Source organism: Malaya genurostris, chromosome 3, assembly GCF_030247185.1.
Source record: "Malaya genurostris strain Urasoe2022 chromosome 3, Malgen_1.1, whole genome shotgun sequence".
NCBI classification, from domain to species: Eukaryota; Metazoa; Arthropoda; class Insecta; order Diptera; family Culicidae; genus Malaya; species Malaya genurostris.
In genome coordinates this window covers 62994629-63001800 of record NC_080572.1, presented here as the reverse complement: position 1 = coordinate 63001800, position 7172 = coordinate 62994629, and the positions used below count along the sequence as shown (strand labels likewise).

General features: G+C 36.0%; 1 long non-coding RNA gene across 1 annotated transcript; it reads left to right on the top strand.

Moving 5' to 3' along the window:
• LOC131434610 (uncharacterized) lies at positions 1-667 on the top strand. Its single transcript, XR_009230363.1, has 3 exons — positions 1-126; positions 178-486; positions 569-667. It is a non-coding gene; the product is annotated as an uncharacterized LOC131434610 (long non-coding RNA).
• The last annotated feature ends 6505 nt before the right edge of the window (positions 668-7172 follow it).

Sequence of the window (7172 nt, the reverse complement as noted above, 5' to 3'; positions counted from 1 at the left end):
GTTTGAAACAGTTGTGGAATAGTTCCACATTTCATGATTATTCAAAATCATTTACAAAAAACTGCAAAAAATAACAATAATTCATTCGAGGCTAAATTGTGTATAAAGTTTGTCAAACGCTGCTTGGTGAGTGGTTATCTTCATATAAATGGATTTCTAAACGCTTTGTGTTTTTAGTTCGATCTCGAGAAAAGAAATTATGATGGATTGGTTAGTATCATTACTAGTGAAGTTGTCTGGAGCGAGTTTTCAAAAAGTCTACATTCAATCGGCTTGGTGGACTAGTTTTAGACCAGGAAGCTCGAGCATTGGCTTCATTCCTTACGGGAGGTAATCCTGGTCCGTTTACGATAAGCTTGCCAGATTGCAACAAATAGCGACAATTCTGAATCTAGAGAGCGTTTCAGAATTACCTGAGTATTAGGATTCGTCTTCAACAACATGCCGTCTGACACCTAGCGAAGTCCGGACAATTCTTGCGTTAAGGTAAGCATTTACAGGTCATTCAGATCCCCAACGCAAAAGCAAAAATGTTCTAGTACAGATACATTTTTTATTGAATCTGCAGGCTGGACTTCAAAATAGACGACATAAAAAGTTGAAACTTTAAACGAGGAATGTAAGTATTTCTGGGAACGTTATGAATATGATAAATGCTTAATTAGATGAATATATTCCCTCTGAAGATAACACACGATAAGTTTTTTATTGCCCTAAACAACCGAAATCAATTTTTTGGTGGTGAATAATTTGCGTTGCCGGTACGGTACGCCACTTCAAATTACATTTTCGTTATGAGACAAGTACTCCAGAAGTGTCGCGCCATTGACTTCAAAGCGGCATACGACACAATCGCTATGGCAGATTATGCAGCTATGGCAGATCTCTGAAAGAATAAATTTAATATCTACCAGCCGGCCAACTACACTCAGTGGTTTCGTTTTAAGTGAGAATCTCTTGTTTATGTTTACATTTCATATGTGGTTTCCAAGGATACTGGTAACTGTTTTTCAAAATCAATAATTTACCAACTTGTGTTGCCAGTTCCAACATTTTTTCAAGCGATTCCGTTTTGACATTACCAGTTACTGAGGGGTAGTTAGATTTGCGATACAGTTTTGATAGTCGAGTGGCAGGTCGTGTCGTCGGTTTCACTCGTCTATCAAAACTGTATCGTAAATTTAACTACCCCTCAGTAACTGGAAATGTCAAATCGAAAACGCTAGTGAATTTTTTTAAACTGGCAGCACAAGTTGATATATTTATTGATTTTGAATAACAGTCACCATAACCTTGGTTACTGCATATCGAAGGCAAGATGAATGTAAACAAAATAAATTTCAGATCGGTTATTGTATTACGGAACATTTTAATGGATTTACCTGACTCGAGCGGAATGTAAAAAATGAGGAGTATGATTTATGTCTTTTATAAAGCCAAGTTCAAAATTCAGGTCTTGACTTGAAACCGTTGTGTGAGAAGGAAGACATGGAAATGACCGACAACGAGCTGAGCGAGACTAGTGCTCTGCGGTACCTGCATAACGTACGGTAAAATGATTTCTTTGTGGAATTCCACTAGTAATCCTCGAATAGTGGCCAACAAGGTGAAATACTGTTTCCACTTCTGCGCAATCAACCGACACAAAACAATTTTGACACCGGTATATTACACCGAATCCTACTGCCCAGAAAAGCAAGCAGTTGAAGTGTACGGATGAATCGCTGGAAGCAGATCATTGTCCTCGTTCGTTGGTTTCATCCTTAGTTTCGATTAAATTCCAAAAATCGAGTTCATTTAAATGCATTTCTGCTTAATTTGGACAAAGTTTAACACTAATAGAACTATTCCACCGCTTTCAAAACATGTTTATTTGTTTTGGGTTTCCTTGGTAACTAGTCCATAGCAACTTAAACAGTGTTGCTCGAGAAGATTATTTTTATCATTTACAAGGGGTCGCTAGATTTGTGGTAACTGGCGGTGAATCGTTAGCGAACAGTTTTAATGCTGATTTTTCTTCGAAGTGCCTGGTCGTGTCGTCGGTGAAACTATGATTCCTTTTGTTTACGTAAGTTTCGCCCTCCGTGTTCCATGCCAACAAACAGGGCAATACTCCAATTGGTAGTAAGGAAGGGCGAAACTATGTAATTTCTTTATTTTGGATGGTTTCCGAACCATCTAAAATAAAGAAAATAAATAGTAAATAAAGAAAATAAATAGTAAATAAGACGATAGAATAACCCGCAGATTTACCTTAGTCGCGAAAACGAACCAATTTCATGCGCAAGAGCGTAACTGCATAATTCACAAACACTGAAAATCATATCTACCTACTTTTTGAAGAGAAATTTCTCATTGTCGAGCTCTTCTATAAGCTACCCAAAATTAGGTCATTATCAACTCAAACTTTGAGTTAAATCGTAAAAATGGGTAGCGTGCTTTATTATGGCATATCACTTTGAGTAAACTTACATTCACCTGAATTTTGGGGTCATCATTCGTTACCTAAAATAGGGGAGATGCACTTTAGCTGATTTTGGGTATGTTTTGACCCATGATTAGGTAGAAAGAAAGTGGTAAAATTAGCATGTTTTTAAAGATGAACCAACAGTTTATCGACTTATCAGAAATCGATCTAAAAATATACAATAATTTCTAAATAGGGTTTGAAACCAAAGTCGAAACAATCATCGACGATTTCCTCCATTTGCTGTCAATGTTAGATTCGCCCTTCTTTGAAAAAACAGCTGATATGTTATTCGGGTAAAGTACGACTCACACGTTATATCAGGTGACCGTTACAAGCAAGGAATGGTACAGGAAAGGAGCTGATTGTAATACTTATTGAAACACTATGTCAACCTCACTGAACGTTTTTTACGTCCGGAATGTGTATTTGTTTCAATGGTTATTACCGAAATTTGCTGTCTATTCAGTAATACAGATAAATATCTATTTTCAGTTTTGGCTTTCTTCAGAAAAACGATTTTTTGGTATAAATTATAGAGTTTTTAACTACAAGTTCATTCGCCCTTTCGGTCGTCAAATGGTGAGATAACTAAGTCCTCACAAGTCCCTATCTCATGCCTCCCCGAGCGTCTATGATGACATTTGGTCAATAGAACGGCGTCGACTGGGTGCTATCGTCTTCTGCGTTAGTAGCAGAATGAGAGGGTGCGAAATGGCTTGTAGGTTGAAGCCCATCCTAAAGTGCAATGTTTATCATAGTATATTGTAACATATAATTCTGTCGTTTATTACATCATGTATTATTAGTATTATTTTTATTATGAGAAGAGCGTAACTTACACTGCGACATTAACTGTTATATTATATCATAGCATATTGTTTCATATATTATCGTTATACACTATTTTATGTTATCATGGTATATTATATTGTATTCTACTATATTATGTTATATTGTATTATGTTGTATTATATTATATTATATTATATTATATTATATTATATTATATTATATTATATTATATTATATTATATTATATTATATTATATTATATTATAGGGTTTATTATGAGTAGTACTACGTACCTCTGCGCAAAATATAAATTTGTTTTCCTTATAAGTTATCATTATCATTATCAGTTATATTAAAGTAATCTTTTAACTAACTATCAAGGTCGTCACAAGGTGAGCTTGGTCCTCACTGGTTCCTGTTTCATGCCTACACGTGTGTCTGTGGTGACAATTGGTCGATGGAATGCGTTGAGGACAGAATGAGAGCATGAGAAATGACATATAAATTCAAAAATATAATATCATAGCATATCGCAACATATGATTTTATTCATTCTATTATTTATTATATAATTCATTGTACTATATTAGATTCGTTTTTTATTATTATTTTCATTATTATATTTACTGTTATTATTATTAATTTGTCATCAATAATAATAACATATATTATTTTTATAGATGTGGATATTATTATTGTTATTAGAAGAGAAATATTCTACTTCCTGCAGTATTGCGAAGATAGAAGAGCATAACTGACACTCTACACTAAATGTTATTTTATATATTGTTTTATGATATATTATATTATATTGTATGACATTGTATTATATTATATTAAATTAAAATATATTATATTATATTATGTTATATTGTATTATTTTGTAATCTATTATATCTTTTCATGTTATATTAATTTCATTACACTATGTTTCATTGTATTTTTCAATATAAAACATTTTGCACGGCGTCGTAAAGGGTAGGGAGCATCAGGGCATCGGACGAATTGACGACTGGACGAGGGATTGTGGATAGCCAGCCCAAGTCACTTGAAGGAAACTTGTTTCCTTCTGAAGGTTTGAAATGAGTCTGACGCGCCCTTCTCAAACAAACCATCAGGCGGGTTCAAGCATGTATAGCGAAATGCTTCATCCATGCACTGGATATTATGGTTGGAAGAGCATCTTTTATTCCCGCGGAATACGAGTAAGTAACTCTACTTACATATCCGCCCAACCCTTTTTGTTCGCTTTTCGGTAACAGCTATAGTAAGAAAGTGAATGGATGAGTCATATCGGGGCTACTGTAAGTCTACCCGCATCCACTGGCAAGTCCTTGAACTGATGGTGGCTTCACTTCACATCACATCACATCACATCACAAGTTCATTCGCTCTTTCGGACCAGAAAAATTTTCTGACCCTATGTGCGGGGTTGGAAATCGAATCCAGGCGGGCTGCGAGAAAGCATCGACTTACCCATCACGCTTTACATGTCCCCCGATAACTTTCTTATTCGAGTCAAATCTTTTTCTTCGAAGCATTTTGAGATCAGCAAAAGACACTAGTCGCTAGATGCTAGATCTGAAAAATATAAGGAAACCGATCGAAGTCCAATTCGTTCATTTTATGTATTTTGTTCTTCATACACGCAGAGAATTTTTTTTTAAATAAAACCAAATTTGGGTTTCACGCAACGATTTATTTTGTTAAAATAGTGACAAAAAAAAATCTGGTTTGATATAGAAAATATTGCTGCTTGAAACTACAAAACATGATAATCAATTTTACTCAGTGTGTTAGCTTGTTTCAAACGACATTTTGATAAGAACAACAAATATTTCACTTGTGCGTTCCTGTCAATTTCTTGACAAACAATTTCACAGTGAATTCAATTTGAAAAATTTGTTATGAATGAACGAACTTTAGATAAAGTTAGGAATTGTTGCGCTTTGAATTCACAAACTATTTAGTTGAAATAAATTACCTTAAATTTAGCTATTTCAACAAACGCTTTTCTTTGTTGAAATCATACATTTTTGTTTGTTTTTAAGAATAAAATGATTTCTTTCAAACTAATTTACAGGGTTATATTTTATACTACTTTTATTTCGATTTATATTGGTTCAAAAATTTCTAGAAAACTTTATCTTTAATTTAGAATATTTTTAAGACTTTTGATCGTTTCGTCATTCCGTTGCTACACGATCGTATTATTTACATGCCGCAGTAAAGCCATGTTTTTTATTTTTATAGCATCCGGTGCTCGGTGCTCCATCAGTCCGGTCAAAACAGCGAACCTGCATCAAATATTTTTTGTAAAAAAAAATGTGTTATGTAATATGATGCAAATTTTTAAAATATACTTAATCATCAATACATACACTTTTTCGGCTGCTCGGCCATCCATGGAAGTTGACCATCAATGTTAACTTCCCTCTCTGAGCAGCCTAGATAGCCATGTAGTGTCGGTAGCGGTTTCCCAACTGGCTAAGAATAACGCTACGGTCCACCTGTACCGGTGGTATAAGTCCACCAAACAGGTAAGCCGTGTGGCATCCGGCGGAATTATTTTTTACCAAGAATTGATCCACTGGTTTCCTGTTCCATGTCGTAAAAGGCCATGAAAATAGGAACTCCTAAGTCAAGGTGTATTTCCGTGCCGATGGCTGAATGGCTGCAGGAGGTTAAACATTGCAGTCGTAAACGGAATATCTTGGATATTTCCTCAAGGTGGTGTACTATCCCCACTTTTATGGAACCTAGTCGCTGATGGTTTGTTAAGGAAACTTAATAACCTTGGATTTCCGACTTATGGTTTTGCCGTCGATTATCATATATTGATGACCGGTATAAGCATTAACACTCTCTTTGATTTAATGCAGCAAGCCCTGCGATCTGTTGAACAATGGTGTTGTCAGGTTGGATTATCTGTAAATCCGGGCAAAACATCAATGGTGCTTTTCACTCATCGTAGGATAATTACAGGAGCTCGTCCGTTGCAGTTCTTTGGTTCAGAGGTCACTGTGGTCGATCAAGTTAAATACGTCGGGGTTATTCTTCACTCAAAACTGAATTGGTCTGCTCACATTGACTTCAGTATTGAAAGAGCTTGCATGGCTTTCGGCCAATGCAGACGAGCTTTTGGAAAATCATGGGGACTCAAACCCAGATATATTCATTGGATCTACACAACTATTGTTAGACCAATTTTAGCACATGGATGTCTTGCATGGTGGCAGAAAGGAGAAGTCGCGACAGTTCAGTCAAAGCTAAATCATCTCCAAAGGATGGTCCTAATGGCGATGACAGGAGCATTCACGACAACTCCTAATGCTGCTCTAGAGGCGCTACTGTGTATTAAACCACTACATGTGTTCCTAAAACAAGAAGCATTATCTTGTGCATACCGTCTTAGGGTTACAGGGCTTTGGAACAGTAACCCATTAGATTATGCTACCAGCCACACTCGCTTGTGGTCTCAAATGGTTACGTGGGATGAGTATTTACTCGCTCCTAGTGACCTAACTCTCACATGCAGTTTTCCTTTTAAAACATTCAATGTGAGCTATCCTCTTCGTTAGGAATGGTTGTCTGGTTTTTTTTTTTTTTCAAATAAAATTTTTATTAGGCTCATTTGCTTTAGCTTAACGTGGCCGATTGTCTTGTTGTTAGGGAGAGAGAAAGGGATGCCGTATTACGGGGCGGCATACTCCCCAGTTAGTAAGGGGACATAGGGAGGGTGGGACCTACACAGTATTGAATTGAAATTTGAATACATCATTGGTTTGTGGCATACATCTTTTAGACACATTTTGCGTTCGATGAATCTTCATGTTTTTCAGCTTGTAGCAATGAAGAGATTATTCTGGATTGGGATGCTTCGTTGGTGTGTTCTGACGTTGATGTGACG